Here is a 25,061-nt window from a genome sequence, read left to right as displayed (position 1 = left end):
TGTAGCTTTGCTACCCTAGGAGAAATGTCCAATGGTGTTGTTTCGTGTTCTTTGTTCAGAACTAACATCTAACCTATCGAGAATGCCAGTCTGAGTTTGAAAGAAGAAAGGCATGATAAAATATCTATACATGCCAAATGTACAATACAACCGAATAAGCCTGACTCATCCCCATCGCTAAAGGTATGTGTATATTCTAAATGGACAAAACATGATACATAGATCCATCCATAGTTATAGATGATATGAGCGAGGGATCATTGTGTAGCATAAGGTGACATCTTTGTCGCATGTTTGGTGTACTCGGCTTTGATCTTCATCAGCCTCACGACCACATCACTCATAGTCAATCTCTTGTCAGGCAAGTCAGTAGTGCAGGCCAAACCTAGCTCAAATACTGACTCAAGAAAGCCATTGTCCAAGACACAACCAGAAAGAGGGGAGCCTTGCAGTAGCTGGCCATCGATGACATGGACAAGCTCTATTGGAAACGCCTGATGAACCCATTGCCTAAGGGTTAGTTGTGCGCCGAACGTAGCATCAGTGGGTCTCCTTCCAGTGAAGACTTCAAGGATCATGATTCCATAACTAAACACATCGCTCTTCCGTGATGCTTTTCCAAGTGACCCATACTCTGTTAAAGGAAATTATATATATGGAAATTAAGTCTTATGTGTGTTGTTTTCAGTGAAGCCATATATTCTATCAGCGGTTTAACGAGTGCTTGCTTGAGCAAGATAATAAGTGCTAGTTAATTAATTACCTGGTGCCATGTACCCAATTGTTCCATGCATGCTTGTACTTGTCATTGTTAAACACATTAGATGTTGTACAGGGTTTCGGTAGTATTGAGTTGTTAGTATCTCTTATCTACCTGTAGTTCTTATCCTCTGTAACAACTTGTAACAACCTTGTATATACCGGACTGCCGGTTGTGCCCTAGGGCATGGATATATATAAACACTCCGAGGCCACCCTTTGGGTTGTGCCGATTCAATCTCCCAATCTCAAGTTTCACATGGTATCAGAGCCATCTCGCTTAATAGCTCGATGGGTTCTCCTTCTGCAGGCGCCATGACCTCCTCTGCCATGCCCTCGCTCACCCTGCCGGCGTCTCTCTCGGCCCCCTCCACCCGCTGTGCGTCCTCCTTCTGGCAGCCTCATTACGGCAAAACTCACCACCTCCAACTACCTCCTCTGGAAAGCCCAGATTCTTCCTCCCCTTTGCATCGCCAACGTCACCGGCTATGTAGATGGCACCTCTCCTACACCTGCTCGGTTGCTTCCACCCGATGACAAGGGGGAACGCGCTGTCAATCCTGAATATGTCGTCTGGTACCGGCAGGACCAGATCGTCATTGCTAGGGAAAACCTTATACACAGAATCTTAGCAGCAGCGCGGTTTAAAAACAGACGGTACTGCTAATTAGCAGTAGCGAGCTTCAGAAAACCGCGCTACAAATAGCACGGTAGCAGTAGCGGCCTAGGTAAAACAAGCGCTACTACTATAATTGCCACGGCGTTGCCCCCAGGCTAGATATAGTAGTAGCGCCCTTCCAAGGACGCGCTACTGCTAAAGTACTTAGTAGCAACGTGTTTCTTCAAAACACGCTACTGCTAAAGTACTTAGTAGCAACGTGTTTCTTCAAAACACGCTACTGCTAAGTATTGCACCTAATTAAGTTTAGTCCCATACTGCTAAGCGAACAAGGTGTTTACCACCTTAAATATGTTACTTCTCAAACTATCTCGAGCAGTTGGTCTTCATTGAACTATATGTGTAGGATTCGTGGCTGCAATATGAATCTTCACCAGTGCCTATACAGGTACTGTGAGGATTCATGTTGACTATTTAGATTCTACACAAAAGGATCAATGACGACCAATATATATATTTGAAGTTTTTACATGCTTAGACTTAGCAGTAGCGTTTTTTCAGTGCAAAGCGCTACTGATATTATAAAAAAGAAAGGAATAGTTGTAGCGCGTTCCTCTAGACACGCTATAGCTAACTTAGCTATAGCGCGTTCTGGAAAAACGCTCTGCTGCTAGTTTGACTTAACCCCCGGCCGCGCGGGCTCAAAATTTCGCTAAGTCCTTCCCCTCCAACTTCCCCCTCTCCCCCAACTGCTCCATCGCCGCCGTCGCCCTGCCGCTCTCGACCTCACCGCCGCCACCCTCAACCTCACCACTGCCGCCGCCCGCCGCACACCCTCGACGCCGTCCCCGACCTCGACGCCGCCCCCGACCCCAACATCGATGCCGCCTTCCACTGCGCGCCCGAGCCCCGACCCCGTCCTCGACGCCGCCTGCCCCTCCCTCGCCGCAGTCACCGTAAGGCCTCTCCTCTCCCCTACCCTCCTCTCTCTCTGCTAGGGCAATTCATATATGTGTTGATGTTGTGTTGATGTTCATATGAACCCTAGGTGTTCATATGAACCCTAGATTTGTTTAGGGCAGTAGGCATTTTTTAACATTTAGGAAAAATGATTAGCAATTTTTTTAGGAAATTAGCTAGGGCAATTTTTTATGAAAATGCGTAAACAGTAATTCCATTCAAAAAACAAAAAACAGAATTGTTTTTTTTCAAAAACATGGTTAAACTAATTGTTGCTATGTAAACAAAAAACAAGATTGTTGTTATATGATATATGTCATTGATGTTCATTTGCATATTCCATTATTGAAGTGGTTCGATTGTGCCCAAGTGGCTTTGTTGTTTCCAGGGAATGAAGTCGAGTGGCCTATGTTTTGCCGGAATGTTGATTCATTTCCATTTCGGCAAATTTCAGGTTCTCGATTTGTCCACTTTTTAGTAAAAGTCATGCCGAAATTTTCCGTGAATTTCGGCATGACTTGTGCTAGAAACTAGGACATATCGAGTGCCCCGGATTTGCCGCACCGGGAATGAGTCAACATTCCTGCAAAGCATAGGCCTTTTTTATCTCATTATTCATTTTATTAGGTATAGAATTAATTGACTAGATTTAATCGTAAGAACTAGTTGAATTAATAGAACTAGTTGAACATGTCACATTTGTTGTTATTTTTTTAGTTAAAGCATTTTTTCCCGCATCGACGTCGACGATGCCTATCCCGCATCCTCGTCGTCGAGTCCGCGGAGGATACATGCGTCACCAGATGGGCCATGTCCGGGACTGGGCTCCGCCGGGGTGGTACTGGGAGGTGCTACCTACCGGGGGGCGCGGGTTGGTGAGGAGCCAGCCTGTCGTTGACCCGAACCTTCTTTGGTGACGGTCGCGTGGGCCAGTGACGGTCCAGAGGCTCGAGGACCCCGCGGAGGTGGTGCGTCACCGTGTCAGTGAGGAGGACGCGCACGTCCGTCGCTACTTGTTTGCGTTGGAGCACAGGTTCTCCAATACCTGGCAGGTTCTCCAGGGATCTCACTGGAGCCATGATCCTGTGATGGTTCCTTCTCTTTGGGTGTCCACCGCCCGCGCGATACCCGTCGTGCACTATGGTTTTAGTTGTATTAGCGATGTTATATGTATGATACTATTCGGGATGTATTAGTGTGTCACAGCCCTAGCTTTAGCTTTGCTTGTGGACTAGTCTTGGTTGATGCATCATGTTTAAATTTTGCTTAAACTTGAAATAGGGGTGATCAATCCCTAGCACCCAAAAGAACTCAACTAGGTTCAACTTAAAAACATTTTCAATGAACCCAAATGCCCTTTAGAAAAGTTCATGATTTTTGTTAAAGGTGAAAACCTCTGCCAAAAATGATGCACCTATTTCTAGGCCATTCTGGATTTTTGAATCTAATCTTATTGTATTTGACTTTTGGGCATTTAAATACTATAAATAATTTAAATGTTCAAATAATGTTGGAACTATTTTTGGGCCACTGAAATAATTCAGCAAGTGTCCATGAATATTTTCAGGATTTTAGGAAATGCCTTGGTATTTTTCCTAAGCTCAAAACAGAGGCAAATAATTAGAAAACAAAAACAAATTAGAAAATAAAAGAGAGAGAGAACCTTACCTGGGCCTTACCTGCAGCCCAAGTGGCTAGGCCAGCCCACCTCCCCGGCTCCTGTCGCCTTCCTCCTCCTGCCAGTAGGAGCAGGGGCGCGTGGTCGCCACGCGCGCTCCAGCTTCTGCTTCCACCGCGACGCCCGGCTCTTCTGAGGGCGCCACGGAGACGCCGAGAGACCCCTCTCTCCTCTCCCTCACTCTCTGCCCTCTCACTCGCCCCCAGCCTGCTCTCTGCCTCGCTCCCCCTCGGACCCAAGAACGCCGGTGCCCGCCGCCGCAAAGCACCGCGCCCACCACCGTCCCCTTGCCCCATGGTTGTGACCTCGAGCTCCGCCTCGATGCCGTGAAGCTCCAAGCCGAAGAACGCGCCCGCGGATGCCCTGCAGCATCGTCACCGTCGCCATCTTCCTCGTTTGCTCCGACGAACGCCGTCGTTCGATTCGCTGACCCCCGAGCGTCCCCGAGCACGCTGAGCTACTCATCGACCTCACCGTGAGCTCCTCTACCGAACCCCTCTCTCCCCGCCGTCGTTTTCTTCCTCTAGCCCCGCTGCACGCCGAGCACCGAAGCCGCCGTCCGCCATTGCCGCTGCACGCATAGCCTCCATGCTCCCCTGGCCTCACCGCGCTGCTCTTAGTGCTCCCCGTGCCTAGCAGGTGCTGCCCAGCCCCTCCATTTGCTCACTGATACACCGTAGCGACGCGCCCGTGCACCACCGAACACCACCGCCGCCAAAGCTCGTCGTCGGCATGAATTCCGGTGACCCCGCGACCTCTCACTTAGTCCTTTGGATGCGCAAGATCAAGGGCTATCCCCGGGTGCCCTCAGCGTGCCAAGCCGACCCCTCTAGCACAAGTCCGGCGTGCCCCGCCGTGTTCTGTGGTCGCCGCCGGCTGAACTCCGGCGACCGATGACGTGGACGTCATTAGGCGCTAACCCAACCAGCTAATCACCCTAACAGCCACTGACAGCGGGCCCTACCGCAGGGTCAAACCCAGTCAGCATTGGGTTTGACCGCGTTTAGCCCCTGTGTCACTGACATATGGGCCACACCTGTCAGGTTTGACTCTGGTTAGGCGCTGTTGACCAGCTGACGTCACAGTGACATAGTGCTGACGCAATAACTCATTTTCTGGATTTAAAATAATTCAGAAAACTCTAGAAAATAGAATAAATTTCTAAAAATCATATAAAATCAACCGTAGCTCAGAATGAAATAATTTATATATGAAAAATTATCAGAAAAATGCAATCTATCCATCTGTATCATTTTCATGCATGTCAAACTAAGTTATACCTGCTGTATAGGTGAAAACATGATAATGCACTATTTGAATTCATAGTTTGAATTTGAATTTGAACCTTGAGTTCAAATCAACCCAAACCTTTCTGTTGCTAGTTGCATTAGGCCAAATCATGTCATATTGCCATGTCATAATCATGCATCATAATTGTTGCATTGCATTGATTGTGTTCTTCCTTGTTTGCCGGTGATTGTCCCCTCTCGATAGCCGTGATTCCGACGATGAGTTCGATGAGACCGATGAAGAACTATAATATCTTCAGAAGTGCCAGGCAAGCAAACCCCCTTGTTCATTCCGATACAATCCCACTCTCTCTCTCCTGCTCCCTTTTACTACATTAGGACAATAACGATTGAACTGTTACTTGTTGCGGTAGTTGAACCCCTTATCCTCTGCATGACCTGTCATTGCCACAGTAAATAGATGAAACCCACTAGCATGAGTAGGAGTTGTTTGAGCCCTGATGTGCCTACTCATTCATGCCTGTTTGTCATGCCTGCTATTGCTTAGAGTTGTGTCAGGTCTGGTTCATCGGGGATGAATTGGAAAGTTGAGAACATGTCCTACTGTGAGTGAGCTAAGTGTGTGAACACGATTTGGTAAAGGTAGCGGTGAGAGGCCATGTAGGAGTACATGGTGGGTTGTCTCATTGAAGCCGTCCTCAGGAACTGTTCCTGAGTTCTGTGTTTGTGATCCATGATACAGTTACTACCACGCATTGGGCCCGAAACCAATGGACCCTCTCGGCTTCTTAATCACCCTTGTCCTCTGTCCAGGAGTTGCAAGTAGTTTCTGGTGTTTGTACTATGCTGGAGGTCGTGGATAGTGCTGATCGAGGGGTGGGCTGTGATGCGGTAGGCACGTGGCACGGTGTACCGGGCGCCCGTTTGGTGTCTCGGGAACCCTGCACACATCGTTCGGGGCCGTATGTGGAAACCTCGGTCGGACTCCCTGCGGATGGAACCTGAATAGGCGATAAACCTGGACTAGAGACTTGAGCGTTTAGGTAGGCTGTGGCCGACACCCTTGCTGGGCTTCCGCTTGAAGGTTGCCGAGTACATGCTGTGTAAACGGCGGTAAGTGGTGAGAGCGTGTGTGACGAAGTACACCCCTGCAGGGTTAACATCATCTATTCGAATAGCCGTGTCCGCGGTAAAGGACTTCTGGGTTGCCTATAACAGTTCATAGACAAGTGAAAGTGGATACTCTAAAATGCGCAAGATAAGCGTGAGTGCTATGGATGGCGTTCTCGTAGGGAGACGGGAGCGGATCCATAGTGGAGTATTGATATGGTGAATATGTGGACTCGTGTGCGCCACCTCAAAAGAGTTACTTGCTGTCGTAGTTAGGATAGCCACCGAGTCAAAGCTGGCTTGCTGCAGTTAAACTCCACCACCCCCTTTGTTGATACCGATGCATATGTAGATAGTTCTGATGTAAGTCTTGCTGGGTACATTTGTACTCACGTTTGCTAAATTTATGTTTTGCAGAGAGACGTCAGCCTCGCTAGTAGTTCCGTGTGGACTTCGACGTTTAGCTTGATACCTCAGCTACGATCTTGTGCCCTCGGCGGGATCTAGTAAATAGTCAGGCTTCTCAGCCTTTTTCATTTGTAGATGTCTGTACTCAGACATGTTAAGCTTCCGCATGTGCTTTGACTTGTATGCTCTGAATGTTGGGTCATGAGACCCATGTTTGTAATATCTGGCTCTTCGGAGCCTAATGAATAAATACTCTGAGTCGTAGAGTCTTGTTGTGATGCCATGTTGTATTTGCACATATCGAGCATATTGTGTGTATGATTGAAATGCTTGGTATGTGTGGGATCCGACAACCTAGTTGTTTATCCTTGGTAGCCTCTCTTATGGGGAAATGTAGTCTTGTGCTTTCATGAGCCATAGTAGTCCGCTACAGCCCGGGTTCCCGGAGTCCTGTTAGCCCAGTGCTACAGCCCGGATTCACACGCTACTGACCGACATGCTCGATGTTGATTCATGTATGCCTGTCCCCGTAAGTTAGTGCCACTTTGGGTTCACGACTAGTCATGTCGGCCCGGGTTCTCTGTCATATGGATGCTAGCGACATTATCATGTACGTGAGCCAAAAGGCGCAAACGGTCCCGGGCCATGGTAAGGCGACACCCGTGGGAATACCGTGCGTGAGGCCGCAAAGTGATATGAGATGTTACAGGCTAGATCGGTGTGACTTAGAATCGGGGTCCCGACAGCGTTGGTATCAGAGCCTGACTGCCTGTAGGATTACCAAGCCAAACTGGTCGAAGTTGAGTCTAGAAATGCTTTAGTTATATAAGGGAATTGATTGTGGGAGGGAACGTAGGGCTCTTTTTACTCCTTTACCTTATGCCCTTCTGATCTGAGTCACCCTCTTCTCTTCTACGGGGATTAAGAACTAGGCCTTCTCATCTTTCTATCAGGATCACGTGTTACTAATCCGTAGACTCGTAGGATTGATGGATTTAAGCCTCAGTTCAGTTCCTACTACTTCCGTATGTTGACCATTGATCCCGGAAGTTTATATTGTGTTGTTGAGTGGTTATGCCACCATTTTGTAGGATGTCTCAAATCCTTTGAGCATTTACAGCCGATATGCTGTCCGAGTCATCCCAGGCTTCTAAATAATCTGACGCATTTGCAAATCCCTTCTTTCCGTTCTCGATGTTCCTTTGGGCCAGATTAACCACACTAATCGTTGAGTTGAGGTACTCTGCTGCCTTGACATATATGTTGTAGTTATTATTATGACCCTAGGTGTCTTAGAGGACCACTTAATAATCTAGCAATGCTTTGCATTCCCAGTGTGCGGATTCTGGCCATTATTCTCGAAAGCATCCCGTGATGCCATCTAGTTAGTAGGCATTCTATTTCTGGGTTCTTGAACCCAAGATTCACTCCACTTACCTCCTGTTGATAGTGTTGCTCGTACCTTTAGGATATTAGTAACCTTTGCGATAGTCCTCGAGGTCTGTGGTATATCGTTCTTCCAAATACCATGAACTGCTCATGGCAGAAGTTCTTTTAACCAAAAGATCACAAGCAGGGCGCTCTTGAGGAGTACTCCATTCATATTGTGACTCTGCCAGTCCTTCCTCCTCTGCATGGGTTATTCGGAAGAGATTTGATGAATTTGTTCAACATACTAATCCATGCATCCACAACTCAGAAAAACATATGTTCCTTTGGGTTGTCCCTCTTTAGTTATTTTCTGGCCCTCATCTATCAAATGATAGTCAGGAGTAATTGTGCATTTGTGTTCTCGATGCCTACTATTCTTGTGGTCTGTCAAGCCATTCTAATCCGGAATGACTAGGAGAAACAAACTCCAGTACCTCGTCCATCTCTGGGATTGGGTCAAAGTAGTTGTATTCCGCAGATCAAAATGCCAAACCACTTTTTGTTCTGTTCTACCTTCGACTATTACCCCCTTTATGTAGAGAATATCGTAGGAATTGCACCACCTCTTATGAATTCTTGACGCAGTGATACTCCTCGCCATCATCACTCATTTCTTGGTCCCGTGTTGTTGCAACCGGAATGCCGACAAATGAACTATGATGTGTGAAATCAATACTCCTAGCAACTCGGTTGCTTGGTAGTTAAAGGACAATAATTTCATCCTTAGCGTGTTGGTTACTGAATCACATCCTAAGGTTGATCGTGCTACCTAGTCCTTATTTCCGGTGCGCTTTTCGATCAATGAGTTAGGATAGTGTCAGTCCTTGCTTATTCGGTCATATTGTCTTGCCCTGAAAAGCAAGATTGTTCTCGAGCTTAGAGACATATCGGTGGTTCGTGATTTTCCAGACATCTTCACGGAAGTATCACCAGGTCGTCCCCTGACCGATATGTTGAGTTCGTGATCAAGTTGGTTTTCCAATAAGCCACTCTTTCTCCAAGAATCTGTGTTGGATACCCTTGAGCTAGTTGGTTAAGCTAGACAACAACTTGGATAGCTGGAAGATAAAAGCTTGTCTAACTTAGTTCATTTCCAAAGGGATATCCTTGTGTGTGTGTGTGTGTCGAAGAAAGGTGATATCTTCATCGATTGGTCCTTGTGATCAGTTGATGGGTCTATCATCTTGTCAAAACTTTGATTTGAACATGGGCTATCGTCAAATCAAATCAGAACCAACGATGTTCATAATGTTGTCTTACTCGTGGTTGATCCCTCGAGCATACACCATTATATCTTTTGGGTCTGACCAATGCTATCACTTGTTCACATAATTATGGAATTCCATCTCCATGGAAACCTGGATGAATTGTTGTTGAGCCCATCAGCAACATTGCTACCTTCTCCATGACTCGTGTTGAACATCCAGCTAGTGTTGGAAACTTTTGAAAGCATTTTCTTTGTGCTAGTTCATGAAGGCTATGTTTGGATGAAAGGAGTGACTTCCTCTAATTCATGTGCATTTGATGCAAGTTGCCGCCGTGAATTTGAGAAAGCATGTTTCTACCTCCTCTGGAATCATCCCAAGTCAGTTATGCACGTGCGAAGTATTCCATGGTCTGTTAGACTGATCATCTTCATTCCATACGAATTCTCTAGCACACCAAGCCACTGATTGATTTGTTCAAGGAGAAGGATTTCCTTCATAAGAGCTAATCCGGACTTATGAAAGAACTTCGATATCCTCGTTGATGGTTCCCAACCAGAACTCGGTAGTGTTTTATTCTAAGACTACTATGTAGTCATGCTTGTCTGGGACAGCGTGTTCACATGTTGTAGCAGAACCAGCTCATGTTTTGGAGCTTGCTATCGTAGTTCATCCCCTGAGAATCTCGCAACGTCATCTCGTCGATTTGTGTTGCAAACCTTCATTTTCTTCCTAGACTCGATGAGTCTGGAATATCCTGCCATCAACCAGATCTGAATCTCGGGCAGATGTGATGGTTGGAACGTTTCCCAAGAGCTATAATATTGGTCTCTCGGTAACCGGTAGAGTGGATGTTGTGGCCAACACACCCAACCGGAAGACCTATTATTATAGTATCTTGATTAAGGAAGTTGGCCACCTCCCCATAAGGATTTCGTAGGATTTATTTCCGTAGTTATTCCTTATGGATTCTTGTGCTCCGAAGTCCGACTTACTACTTGATGTTCAAGATACCAAACCACATCTAATGGGTTACGCTAGAACATCAAGGAGAACATTAGAAGCGGAGTGCTAAATGTCTCTCGGTCGATCATCCAGATTTTGCTCCCTTGGCTTCGCTAAGGTGAAATCTGAAAAAGTGTTGTCCTCCTTTGCACCTGCATCCTCCATCACCGTTCATCATGGTAGTATGATGTGTTGCCGGGATCCTCGGCACGAATGTTGGTAAAACCTTGATGAATATGGAAATGCTCAAGTTCTGGAGAGCATACTCAGACACTAGGTTATATCCCCGGTATCAACGGGAATGTGCCTTCCGCTTACCGAGTTGCTCCATAACCATAGTTTCCTTTCCGATCTGAGTATGCCATTTCCCTGAACTCTTTCAAATGATCGTTTGCGATTTTCCTTGGGCTGGTATAAAGAGTTTCAATGATCTATGTATCAAAAGTAATTCTTTTTGCCGCTTAAGGGAATAACTCTACGAGTCACCTTCCCCAAGGTGCCCCGTTATGGAATCGTGGCAATTATCTCCTCGCTACTCTGAAACCATGCACCATCTTATTCAGCGTGGAATTGTGCTTATCAACTTGAATCTTCGTTCTCTGTTTCACTTCATCCCTCTCTCGATGTATGTGTTGAGTCTCAGCTCAAGAGATACTCAACGTCGCATTCCGTGAGTTGACCGTGAGTTGCTCGATCTTTAAGGAGATCGATTTCTATAGAGTTTCCCTTGTCGTCATCGTGTCGGATGAAGATCTCGAAAGCAAAGACGTCAACGTTAATTGAAGCAACGGATCAACATCTTCACGAAGAGAAATTGGATCATGAAGATCGTGTTAGCTTTGTGTACCCTCTGTCTTCTTACCTCACGTATTGAATCTCGGGACGAGATTCTTGTTTAGTGGGGGTGAGCTGTCACAGCCCTAGCTTTAGCTTTGCTTGTGGACTAGTCTTGGTTGTTGTATCATGTTTAAATTTTGCTTAAACTTGAAATAGGGGTGATCAATCCCTAGCACCCAAAAGAACTCAACTAGGTTCAACTTAAAAACATTTTCAATGAACCCAAATGCCCTTTAGAAAAGTTCATGATTTTTGTTAAAGGTGAAAACCTCTGCCAAAAATGATGCACCTATTTCTAGGCCATTCTGGATTTTTGAATTAAATCTTATTGTATTTGACTTTTGGGCATTTAAATACTATAAATAATTTAAATGTTCAAATAATGTTGGAACTATTTTTGGGCCACTGAAATAATTCAGCAAGTGTCCATGAATATTTTCAGGATTTTAGGAAATGCCTTGGTATTTTTCCTAAGGTCAAAACAGAGGCAAATAATTAGAAAACAAAAACAAATTAGAAAATAAAAGAGAGAGAGAACCTTACCTGGGCCTTACCTGCAGCCCAAGTGGCTAGGCCAGCCCACCTCCCCGGCTCCTGTCGCCTTCCTCCTCCTGCCAGTAGGAGCAGGGGCGCGTGGTCGCCGCGCTCGCGCCAGCTCCTGCTTCCACCGCGACGCCCGGCTCCTCTGAGGGCGCCATGGAGATGCCCAGAGACCCCTCTCTCCTCTCCCTCACTCTCTGCCCTCTCACTCGCCCCCAGCCTGCTCTCTGCCTCGCTCCCCCTCGGACCCAAGAACGCCGGTGCCCGCCGCCGCAAAGCACCGCGCCCACCACCGTCCCCTTGCCCCATGGTTGTGACCTCGAGCTCCGCCTCGATGCCGTGAAGCTCCAAGCCGAAGAACGCGCCCGCGGATGCCCTGCAGCATCGTCACCATCGCCATCTTCCTCGTCTGCTCCGACGAACGCCGTCGTTCGATTCGCCGACCCCCGAGCGTCCCCGAGCACGCTGAGCTACTCATCGACCTCGCCGTGAGCTCCTCTACCGAACCCCTCTCTCCCCGCCGTCGTTTTCTTCCTCTAGCCCCGCTGACCGCCGAGCACCGAAGCCGCCGTCCGCCATTGCCGCTGCACGCATAGCCTCCGTGCTCCCCTGGCCTCACCGCGCTGCTTTTAGTGCTCCCCGTGCCTAGCAGGTGCTGCCCAGCCCCTCCATTTGCTCACTGATACACCGTAGCGACGCGCCCGTGCACCACCGAACACCACCGCCGCCAAAGCTCGTCACCGGCATGAATTCCGGTGACCCCGCGACCTCTCACTTAGTCATTTGGATGCGCAAGATCAAGGGCTATCCCCTGGTGCCCTCAGCGTGCCAAGCCGACGCCTCTAGCACAAGTACAGCGTGCCCCGCCGTGTTCTGTGGTCGCCGCCGGCTGAACTCCGGCGACCGATGACATGGACGTCATTAGGCGCTAACCCAACCAGCTAATCACCCTAACAGCCACTGACAGCGGGCCCTACCGCAGGGTCAAACCCAGTCAGCATTGGGTTTGACCGCGTTTAGCCCCTGTGTCACTGACATATGGGCCACATCTGTCAGGTTTGACTCTGGTTAGGCGCTGTTGACCAGCTGGCGTCACAGTGACGCAGTGCTGACGCAATAACTCATTTTCTGGATTTAAAATAATTCAGAAAACTCCAGAAAATAGTATAAACTTCTAAAAATCATATAAAATCAACCGTAGCTCATAATGAAATAATTTATATATGAAAAATTATCAGAAAAATGCAATCTATCCATCATGATAATGCACTATTTGAATTCATATAAAATCATATAAAATCAACCGTATCATTTTCATGCATGTCAAACTAAGTTATACCTGCTGTATAGGTGAAAACATGATAATGCACTATTTGAATTCATAGTTTGAATTTGAATTTGAACCTTGAGTTCAAATCAACCCAAACCTTTCTGTTGCTAGTTGCATTAGGCCAAATCATGTCATATTGCCATGTCATAATGATGCATCATAATTGTTGCATTGCCTTGATTGTGTTCTTCCTTGTTTGCCGGTGATTGTCCCTTCTCGATAGCCGTGATTCCGACGATGAGTTCGATGACACCGATGAAGAACTATAATATCTTCAGAAGTGCCAGGCAAGCAAACCCCCTTGTTCATTCCGATACAATCCCACTCTCTCGCTCCTGCTCTCTTTTACTACATTAGGACAACAACGATTCAACTGTTACTTGTTGCGGTAGTTGAACCCCTTATCCTCTGCATGACCTGTCATTGCCACACTAAATAGATGAAACCCACTAGCATGAGTAGGAGTTGTTTGAGCCCTGATGTGCCTACTCATTCATGCCTGTTTGTCATGCCTGCTATTGCTTAGAGTTGTGTCAGGTCTGATTCATCGGGGATGAATTGGAAAGTTGAGAACATGTCCTACTGTGATTGAGCTAAGTGTGTGAACACGATTTGGTAAAGGTAGCGGTGAGAGGCCATGTAGGAGTACATGGTGGGTTGTCTCATTAAAGCCGTCCTCAGGAACTGAGTGCTGTGTTTGTGATCCATGATACAGTTACTACCACGCATTGGGCCCGAAACCAATGGACCCTCTCGGCTTCTTAATCACCCTTGTCCTCTGTCCAGGAGTTGCAAGTAGTTTCTGGTGTTTGTATTATGCTGGAGGCCGTGGACAGTGCTGACCGAGGGGTGGGCTGTGATGCGGTAGGCACGTGGCACGGTGTACCGGGCGCCCGTTTGGTGTCTCGGGAACCCTGCACACATCGTTCGGGGCCGTATGTGGAAACCTCGGCCGGACTCCCTGCGGATGGAACCTGAATAGGCGATAAACCTGGACTAGAGACTTGAGCGTTTAGGTAGGCTGTGGCCGACACTCTCGCTGGGCTTCCGCTTGAAGGTTGCCGAGTACATGCTGTGTAAACGGCGGTAAGTGGTGAGAGCGTGTGTGACGAAGTACACCCCTGCAGGGTTAACATCATCTATTCGAATAGCCGTGTCCGCGGTAAAGGACTTCTGGGTTGCCTATAACAGTTCATAGACAAGTGAAAGTGGATACTCTAAAATGCGCAAGATAAGCGTGAGTGCTATGGATGGCGTTCTCGTAGGGAGACGGGAGCGGATCCATAGTGGAGTATTGATATGGTGAATATGTGGACTCGTGTGCGCGACCTCAAAAGAGTTACTTGCTGTCGTAGTTAGGATAGCCACCGAGTCAAAGCTGGCTTGCTGCAGTTAAACTCCACCACCCCCTTTGTTGATACCGATGCATATGTAGATAGTTCTGATGTAAGTCTTGCTGGGTACATTTGTACTCACGTTTGCTAATTTTATGTTTTGCAGAGAGACGTCAGTCTCGCTAGTAGTTCCGTGTGGACTTCGACGTTTAGCTTGATACCTCAGCTACGATCTTGTGCCCTCGGCGGGATCTAGTAAATAGTCAGGCTTCTCAGCCTTTTTCATTTGTAGATGTCTGTACTCAGACATGTTAAGCTTCCGCATGTGCTTTGACTTGTATGCTCTGAATGTTGGGTCATGAGACCCATGTTTGTAATATCTGGCTCTTCGGATCCTAATGAATAAATACTCTGAGTCGTAGAGTCTTGTTGTGATGCCATGTTGTACAGGGTTTCGGTAGTATTGAGTTGTTAGTATCTCTTATCTACCCGTAGTTCTTATCCTCTGTAACAACTTGTAACAACCTTGTATATACCGGACTACCGGTTGTGCCCTAGGGCATGGATATATATAAACACCCCGAGGCCACCCTTTGGGTTGTGCCGTTTCAATCTCCCAATCTCAAGTTTCATAGTCATGGACTTGTCATCTAGAAGCAATCGTGCAATTCCAAAGTCCGCCACATGCGACGTCATCTCCTCATCGAACAACGCATTGCTAGGTTTTATGTCACAATGCAATATCAACTCATAGTGCTCATGGTGTATATATTCATTGCCATCGGCACATCGAGCATGATTCCCAACCTCTCAAGAAATCCAAGCACCCGGTACTCTGAGACTGGTGTAGGAGCATCTCTAAGTTTCCATTGGGCATGTACTGAAGCACTAGTGCTCTGAAGTCAAGATTGGAACATGTGTTGAGTACCTTTACCAGGTTGCGGTGTCGCACCATGCGTAACACTTGACACTCGACATCAAAACTTCAGATGGCCTGCTCTAGCTGCATGCCAAGAACTTTTATTGCCACAACCAAGCCATTGCTTAGTCTTCCCTTGAAAGCTTTTCCAAAGCTTCCAGATCCTATGATGCTATCTTCACTAAAATTATCGGTTGCCTGGATGAGCTCACGACAGGAGACAATATGATGCCCTATGGCATCAGTTGGATCAAAGGAAGCTTTTTCAGCTCCTTCCCGAAGTTTCTTTTGAGTCCATAGGTATAAAAAAATGGCTACGATGCCAAATGCTAAAGCAATTATTGGGAGTATAAATTGAAGCAAGTGTCTTTTACTTGAGGGAGATCTGTATAGGCATGGCGGAAATCTTAGGTGTGTGGCCGCACATAGCCCGACGCTGCCAATCAAAGATTCTGAGGAGAGGTTTGAGAAAACACCTCCCTGGGGTATTTGGCCTTCTAGACTATCGAATGAGAGGTTTAAGGTTATCAAGTAGGTAAAGTTGGCAAGGAACATGGGAATTGTGCCAGAGAGATTGTTAAATGAGAGGTCTAATGATGCTAAACCTTTTAGCTTTTCCAATGGGCCTGGAATTGAGTTGTTGAAAGAGTTATGTGACAGATTTAGGTAGGTTAGCTACTAAGTTGTCTGAATGAATTTCGGATGCTTCCTATCAAGAAGTTGGAAGAAATGTCCATGTAATTTGTTTGTCTTAGACTAGAAAAATTAGCTGGTAGTGCACCAACAAAGGAATTATGTGAAAGATCTAGTTTGATAAGTTTAACTAGGCAAAAAAAGCTCATGGGTATCATTGAAATTAAATGGTTACTGGACAAGTCGATGTATTCTAACGAACTTACATTACCAAAGTTGTTTGGTATGGAGCCTAAAAGTTTGTTTCCTCGGAGAAACAAACGTTGTAGGCTCCCAAGCATACCCATTTGTGTTGGGATAGGGCCTAACATTTCATTGTGAGAGATATCCAGCCATACCAGATTCTCCAACATACTGACGGATTCCGAGATTGGCTCGGTGAACAAGTTGTTACTAAGATCTATCCGTTGAAGGTTAGTTATGTTTGAGATTGATGTAGGAATTCCACCGATTAACTTGTTGTATCCTGCAGCAAAAGTGATTAAATGTGAACTGAGGTTCCCCATATGACCATGGAGGACACCGTTAAATAATTAGATTGTATCAAAAGGATTTGGAGTTCCGTGCACTTGGAAAGAGCTGATAAGAAGTCTAGATTTCCGTCTAAATTGTTGTTTGACAAATCAAGTGTGCATAGAGCTGAATTTTCTCCAATTGTTGTTGGTACTTGACTGGACAACTGATTACTTCCCAAAGAAAGAAAATACAAATTGGATAGGTTGCCAAGGGAAGCTGGAATTTTACCTGTCAATTGGTTGCCTCCAAGGTACATATACGAGATTTCATGCATAAGACCTAATTTTGGTGGAATCTCTCCTGTGAGGTTTCCGTTCAAGATGTCTAGATCAGTAAGACTGGTGATATTGCTAAGAGCATATGGGACTGAACCAATAAGGCCACTAAATCCCAAGAATAGTTGTTCAAGGTATGGCAAATTGGCTAACCATGTTGGTAATACATCCACAAAGGAATTTCCACCCAGATCAATTACCTGTAGGTACTGGCATGATGCAAGCCCTACTGGAAATTGACCATAAAAATTGTTATCATCTAGAGAAAATTGTTGCAACATTGGGAGGTTGAAACTTTGATTCCTCGGAAACATTCCAGTTAAGTTACCATTTCCTGTGAGTATCATGCTTTGAAGGCTAGACATGTTGTAAATGGCTTGTGGCATGGTCCTCATGAGTCAAGTCTGGGTGGGTTTACAGAACTCAAGGCGGAAATGAGGGAGGCCGAGGCGACCGGATTCCCTTCGCCGGAGGCGACCGAATTTCCTTCGCCGGAGGTTCGGTCATCGTCAGGGGGCTGCGTAGTGGGGTTACCACAGATCCGGCCATGTTCTCCCAGTGTCCTCGCGGCGGCGCCGCCGGGAGGAAAGGAGGGAACGACGAGATCGGGCGGGGATTGCAGCGCCTCTACGCAGAAGAAGATCGGACGGGAGGAGCGAAGATGGACTCAATGGCGGGCGATGTTCTCTGCTGGGACAGATCCGGGCATCTGGACCGAAGGTCGTCTTCGATTTACTCCGCACTCGAATTGGCTGGCACTTCTCGATTTGGAGAACGACGTCCTTGCCGGCGAATTTTTTCCGAACGGCGGCATGATCGAGGTAGGATTTCAATTCAAATTTGATACGTATGAAGTGGTTGTTGGCGAATGTGTGCAAATCGATTTGCGTCCTAAGGCGCCGGAGGTGGTCGATCTGACGGCACCGACGGCCTCTACACGACCGGGCGGAAGATTTTGGGTACTTTTGGAGAGCGAGGACGAAGAACAGGTGGAGGTTCAGGTTCCCACAAGAACACTTGTGACCTCGCAGGTCGCGAGTGTGTTGCCGGAGCCCAACGCCACAGTAGTTCGACGTCGATCAAAAGTTCAAATTTCCAAACCGCCGACGAAACCATGGATCGGACCAATTCCTAAGGTAATCCGTGAACCTGTAACTTTGTCAGAATTTTTGCCGGAAAACTGGACTATGGTCACGAGGAAGAAGAAGAAAGGAAAGACTGTCCGGCTACCGCCGCCGCCAGGATCGCCGGTGGCGAGATCGGCGAGCGAGATTCGAGCGGCCAGACGGGCTCGTTTGAATCCGTTATTGGGCCTTGGGCCTGCGGTGGATGCTGCAAGGGATGCAGCGAAGGTCGTGGGCTCTCTAGGTTTGGGTGAGGCCCAGCCAGAGGCCCAAGCCTCTTTGCATCCACATCATGCGGACGTGCATGTATCGACGCAGCCAGAGAAGCCGTCGATTGCGTCTAGGGTTTTGACTTCGGGGTTTCCATCGCTCGGCTCGGGACGGGCGAGGAAGGTTTCTCGCGCATGCGACATGACAGGACGAGGGCCGCCGTCCGCTGCTGGCGCCGCTCCTACGGGTGGTACTGGTCGTGGTGCTCCGCCGGCCCTTGGTGCAGCCGCTGCGGGCGGCGTCGGTCGTAGCGCTCCGTTGACCGCTGGCGCTGGTGGCGCCGGCCGCGGCGCCCTGCCGGCCGGTGCGAATGCCAATGCCGGACGCGGCGGCCTGCATCTTCAGAGACCGTCGGCTGCGGGGATGAAGCCCAAAGCCGGAGCCGGCCGGGGTGCTCCGACCGCCCCGCGGCAGGTTACGGCGGTCGACTTTGCCAGGTCTCAGGCGACGACGCACGCTGCTCAGACCAATGTGCGTCAGCCGGAGGATCCAATTCAGCCACCGGCAGCCAAGGCACTGGCCCTAGGACGGGGTCACGGTGCGAACGGGCGTGGTGGATATAGTGGTTACAGCAGAGATGGGCAGAATTTCAACCGCTACGGGCAGTGGGGAGATGATGGATACGATGCATATGGTGAGGGAATACACCGTGGATCTTCGTCCGGTGGCGGCCGGGGATATACTCGATATTCTGATGAGGACGCGGGACAATTTCAAGGGCCGCTCGGTCATTTTGTTGAAGGTGTTGCCGGACCCAGGGATCGCTTCCGAGGTGGTTATCGTCGCGGTGGGAGAGGGAAACGGCCACCACCGCCACGGCACTACCCACCGCCACCACCGCCAGTGATAGAGAAGGCTTCGGGTGAGGAGATCGAGCACGGAGCAGCTAAGGTGGGGGATCCATCCACGCTACCCGCAGCGGCAGTTGATGCGGTTAGGGCTTTGGCAGCAGTGCAGGTTCCGGTGACTTCGGGAGGGACCAAACATCGGGAGGGCACGTCTAACAAAGGGTCGGAGAAAGCGGAAGGAGAGAAACTCTCTAAGTGGGCGATTAAGAAGAAGAAGTTGCCTTGCTATAGATGTGGTGAGCCGGGTCACTTTGTGGCAGAGTGTACTAATGAGCTCTGCGAGTATTGTCTTCGCTCCCAGCATGTGACTGGGGAATGCCCTCTCCTCTCCGGTCCCAAGCCTGCCATTAACATTTCTGGGGTCTGCTGTAAGGAGTTGATGTTTTTTGAGACACCGGAGGTCGGTCCTCTACCACAGATGGTTGAGAGTTCTTTCCCGGTAGCTATCAGAGTTACTAATGGGCAGTTGACCGAAGCTCAGATCATCAGACAGTTACGTGAGTTAGTGCCGGGTAATTATCAGTGGCTTCTGGAGCAGTTAGATGGTCAGTCTTATAAGGTTGATTGTCCCACTAAAGAGGATCAGATGCATTTTCTTAAGTGGGGTTTATGCAGAGTTACGAGTACAAACATTGTTATCTCTTTCGACGAGTGGAAGCAGGAGGAACCTGAAGGTACACCTCTACAGAAGGTATGGGTTCGCTTTTATGGGGTGCCACCTAGATATGTAAAACATTTTCTGATTGCTTGGAGTTTGGGTGGTCTCATTAGTAAGACAGAAAAGGTTGACATGCCTTTCACTCGCGCACAAAATGCGGCGAGATTGTTGGTCAGTGTGGTAAGTGTTGAGCATATACCAGATGTGGTCAGCTAGACACATGCTGGAGTCACTTATATCTTAGAGCTCGAGATTGAGGATACTGCAGTCTCGGAGGAGGGGGATGGGCCACATGACATGGATACGACTGAGGGTGGTGGCGCGCCCGGGAACCAGGAGAAGGGGGCCGATGATGCACTGCCGGAGTCGGATAAGGGGCCTACGCCAGATAAGGTAGCCAGTTCTACCAAACAGGCGCCCTCGTCCACTACTCCGATGAACACGCTTCGTTTTGGTTCTTTTGCACCGGGGTCGGCTCCTAGCCGGTTATGGAGCACCAGGGTTGAGGCAGACGACCCGGCAGAGCTTGAGCTGCCACCAGTGCCGAATCTAGTCGGCGATGTGACGTTTGCGGAGTCCACACCCAGGGCGCGGGCCGATCCTGAGAGGTTGGCCGCGGGAGGGGCGCCTGGACAGGAGGTCTGTGGCGCGTTTCCTAGTTTGACGACCCCGGTCGAGTTGGGGGTGAGGTGCGGGAAGGAGTCCCGTGCTATAACCCCCCCACAGGATCATATCTTCCACAGTGGCGCGTCGGGGGTGAGATGCGGGAAGGAGTCCCGTGTCGCAACCCCTCCACTGTGTTGCATCGAGCAGGGCGGTCGAGGGACGACAGTTTCCGCGGGTGCCAAGGGGGACGGGATCAGTGAGCAGGCGTCTCCACGTTCCTTTTCCCCTGTGGCACATGCGGCGGAGGTCCACTCCACAATGCCCTATCCTCTTTCACCGACGATAAGGGAGGGGCGTGGGAGTCCTGACCGCACCCTTGGCGGGAAGACCACAGAGGAGCTCATCGCCTTTGGCGGGATTGCGGATCCGGTGTCGGCTGGCAGGCGTGTCAGCAACCGGATCCAGGGACAGCCGGACGCGGACGACCTGCAGCTAGCGTGTGCCAAGAGGGCCGCCATGCTTCGTCATGCTGAGATCACTGCAGGTACGTCCTTTGATATAAGTTGTTCCATTTTATACTTCTCTGAGAATGAAATTGTTGATAAGGCAAACGACTTAGGCATTTCTTTGGGGACAAATGAAACCGAGGTCGTCAAATCCGTTAATGATCTGTTAGACTTGGAAGCGGAGAGGGCTTCTGAGATCATTCATAATCTTGCCTCTATCCAACCTTTGAATGAAAATGACATGAACAATTTAGGCATTAATGATCTTACGAATATTTGTAATAATCTCTTACCGAGTGGCGAGGCTGAAGAGGAGGAGGATGTTGAGAACACAGATACGGTCGAGCCTCTCTTGATGGAGGAGGCACTATCTGTCATAGATGATTCCTTCATACCGCAGGGTGTTGAGGAGAAGCCCAAAAGACCCTGGAAGCGGAAAATTTATCCGACTTCGGCAGTACATAGAAGTGCTAGAGTAAAACTTAAGAAAAAATTCCATGATGATTTATGAAAGGACTCTTTTGGAATAGCAGAGGTCTAGCAGACTTGGCTAAACAAAGATTCTTAGCAGAGACAACTTTAGGGCATCACTTAGATTTCATTGCACTTTTAGAAAATGGACGAGATAATTTCACATCCCAATTTCTCCAAACCCTTTCCAGTGGTATCGACTTTGATTGGCACATTTTACCCCCTAGAGGAAGATCCGGCGGGATTTTACTAGGTGTGCGGTGTGAGTCGCTAGAGGTGCTTAATGTGGTGCAGGGAGATTTTTTGGTTAAATTTAGGGTGCGATCAAAATTGGATGGGGCAGCCCAACCTGAATTTAAACCCGATTTTCTTGCCGATTTAGTGTGGATTTCTGGAGATGAAAATCTGCCATTACTAGTCGGGGGAGATATTAATATCATTCGGAGAAGAGAAGAGAAGAATAATGACAATTTCGATGGCCGTTGGTCAATGATATTTAACATGATTATCGAGAGCCTCAATTTGAGAGAAATTGAGCTCACCGGTAGACAGTTTACATGGGCCAATTCGTTACCTACTCCGACTTATGAGAAGTTGGATAGGGTACTTGCTAGTGTGGAGTGGGAACAAAAATATTCCATGGTGTCGGTTCATGCGATGCAAAGAGCGATCTCGGACCATACACCACTCCTTTTAGATTCGGGAGAGGCTACCCATGTTGCAAACAAAAATACCTTCTCCTTCGAGCAAAGTTGGTTTGAGCGAGAAGGATTTATGGAGATGATTGCACGCGAATGGGATATCCCAGTTATGGGTACGACGCATGTCGAGAGATGGCAGAATAAGATTAGACACCTCCGACAATTTCTAAGAGGTTGGGCCAGGAATGAGAGTGGGATTTATAAGAAGAAAAAAGAAAGTCTAATTCAACTCATTGAGGCACTAGATGTAAAAGCTGAAACCACTCTTCTTTCTGTTATTGAGCACCGCACCAAGTCTGAGGCTGAGCAAGGCCTACGTGCTCTCTTGAGAGAGGAGGAGCTCAAGTGGGCGTTGCGTGCGAAATCGCTTAAAGTTGTCCAAGGGGACAATAATACACAGTTCTTCCATATGATTGCAAATGGTAAACATAGGAAGAAGAAGATCATACAGCTTGAACAGGACGAAGGAACAATAGTGGGGCATGAAAATCTGAAAGCATATATTTCCAATTATTATAAAAACCTTTTTGGACCCCCGATTACTTCCACGGTGTCTCTTGATGAGTCGGTGATTGATGATATACCTCAATTACAGGCAGCGGAGAACGATCTTCTCTCGGCACCGTTTACTGAAAAAGAAGTTCATCTGGCCATAACTCAAATGAAGCCGAATAAAGCACCGGGACCAGATGGGTTTCCAGCTGAATTCTATCAGAAATGTTGGCATATCATTAAAGATGATCTTATGCCTATGTTTCACGATTTTTTGGATGGCCATTTGGAGTTGTTTCACCTCAACTTTGGTACTATAACATTATTACCGAAGAGGAATGAGGCGGTCAGAATAGAACAATTCCGACCCATTTGCCTGCTGAATGTGAGTTTTAAATTTTTTACAAAGGTAGGAACCAATAGATTGACGCAAGTTGCTCACTCAGTGGTTCAACCTAGTCGGACTGCTTTCATGTCTGGACGACACATACTCGAAGGAGTGGTTGTCTTACATGAAACACTCCATGAGATTCACTCAAAGAAACTAGACGGGGTTATCTTAAAAGTGGATTTCGAGAAGGCTTATGATAAAGTAAAATGGCCTTTTCTTCAGCAGGCAATGCGTATGAAGGGTTTTAGTGAAAGCTGGAGGCACCAGGTGGATACTCAAGTCCAGAAAGGTAGTGTCGGAATTAAGGTGAACGATGACATCGGTCACTACTTCCAGACGCATAAGGGGTTGAGACAAGGGGATTCCATGTCACCTCTTCTGTTCAATATTGTGGCAGATATGTTGGCCGTCATTATTGGCAGGGCCAAGCAACATGGCCATGTAGAAGGTCTAGTTCCTCATCTGGTTGATGGAGGAGTATCCATTCTACAATATGCTGATGACACTACCCTTTTCATGGAACATGACATGGCTAAGGCACGTAACATGAAACTTATCTTATGTCTATTCGAACAATTGTCTGGATTAAAAACTAATTTTCATAAGAGCGAGGTGTTCTGCTTTGGGAAGGCCAAAGAAGAGGAACATACTTACAGACAATTGTTTGGATGCGAATTAGGTGCTTTACCATTCAGTTACTTGGGTATTCCGATTCACCACCGTAAACTCTCCAATAAGGAATGGAAGTGTATTGAAGAACGAATTGAAAAAAAAACTCAGTTGTTGGAAGGGTAAGCTGATGTCATATGGAGGTCGACTAGTTTTGATTAACTCCGTATTGACTAGCATGCCAATGTTTTTACTTTCGTTCTTCGAAATTCCGAAAGGGGTCAGAAAGCAGCTTGATTTCTTTAGATCTCGTTTCTTTTGGCAATCTGAGGAGTCCAAGAGGAAGTACCGTCTCGCACGATGGGATATCCTTTGTCGACCTAAAGACCAAGGGGGGCTCGGTATTGAGAACTTGGAAGTTAAGAATAAATGCCTTATGAGCAAATGGTTGTATAGGTTAGAGACAGAGCCGGAGGGCATGTGGTCTCAAATCCTACGCAATAAGTACTTGCACTCGAAAACGCTAGCCCAGGTTACTATCAGACCGAATGATTCACCGTTCTGGAAGGGACTTATGAGAACGAAGGATTTGTTCTTTCGTAGGATCAAATTCGTGATTGGCAACGGGATGTCAACAAGATTTTGGGAGGACACGTGGCTAGGAGAGACACCTCTGGCCTTACAATATCCTACCCTTTACAATATTGTGCAACGTAAGGAAGATTACGTAGGTATTGTGTTTCAAAATATTCCCTTGAACATCCAGTTCCGACGTACGTTAGTAGGTGAGAGATGGACAGCCTGGATGCACCTGGTTCGGAGATTGATCGAAGTTCGACTCTCCAACGTGCCAGACTCCACACACTGGACGTTAACTAAAAATGGGATATTTACGGTGAAATCATTTTATACGGATTTGATTAATTCTGGCCCCCTCTCAAGATCACTTCATATTTGGAAGATTAAGGTTCCTTTGCGGATTAAAATTTTCATGTGGTTTGTCCACAAGAAAGTAATACTCACAAAGGACAACCTACTTAAGAGGCGATGGGTAGGTAACTCGCGGTGTTGTTTTTGTGCTCAAGACGAGACAATACAACATTTATTTATTGAATGCCCACTTGCCAAGTTACTTTGGAGAACGATTCATATAGCTTTTAATATCACCCCCCTATAGATATTGCGTCTTTGTTTGGGACGTGGTTAGCTGGGGTTGAACAGTTCACGGCAGCTCGTATTCGGATTGGACTATGTGCGTTATTATGGGCTATATGGAACTGCAGAAACGATATGATATTCACCAGATAACACAACTTAACTTTTTTGCAGGTTATCTTCAGAGCTACAGCTTGGATCCGTACGTGGTCCTTACTCACTCCTATGGACTCCAGGGAGCCTTTGGTTACTGGGTGCAACCAATGGGAGATGGTGGCTCGGGCTATATTCAACCGGTTCGGATGGCAGTCGCATAACAGGATAGGAGTCTAGAGAGATTGTCCTCATTATTACCGTACCG

The 25,061-nt window shown here is 47.5% G+C and overlaps 1 pseudogene; it reads right to left on the bottom strand.

The window, feature by feature from the left end:
* Positions 1-257: 257 nt before the first annotated feature.
* LOC109732307 (probable LRR receptor-like serine/threonine-protein kinase At3g47570) lies at positions 258-17,255 on the bottom strand (annotated as a pseudogene).
* Positions 17,256-25,061: the final 7,806 nt, after the last annotated feature.

This window comes from Aegilops tauschii, chromosome 5 (assembly GCF_002575655.3).
Source record: "Aegilops tauschii subsp. strangulata cultivar AL8/78 chromosome 5, Aet v6.0, whole genome shotgun sequence".
Classification (NCBI taxonomy): Eukaryota; Viridiplantae; Streptophyta; class Magnoliopsida; order Poales; family Poaceae; genus Aegilops; species Aegilops tauschii.
This window is presented reverse-complemented; position numbering and strand designations above follow the sequence as displayed.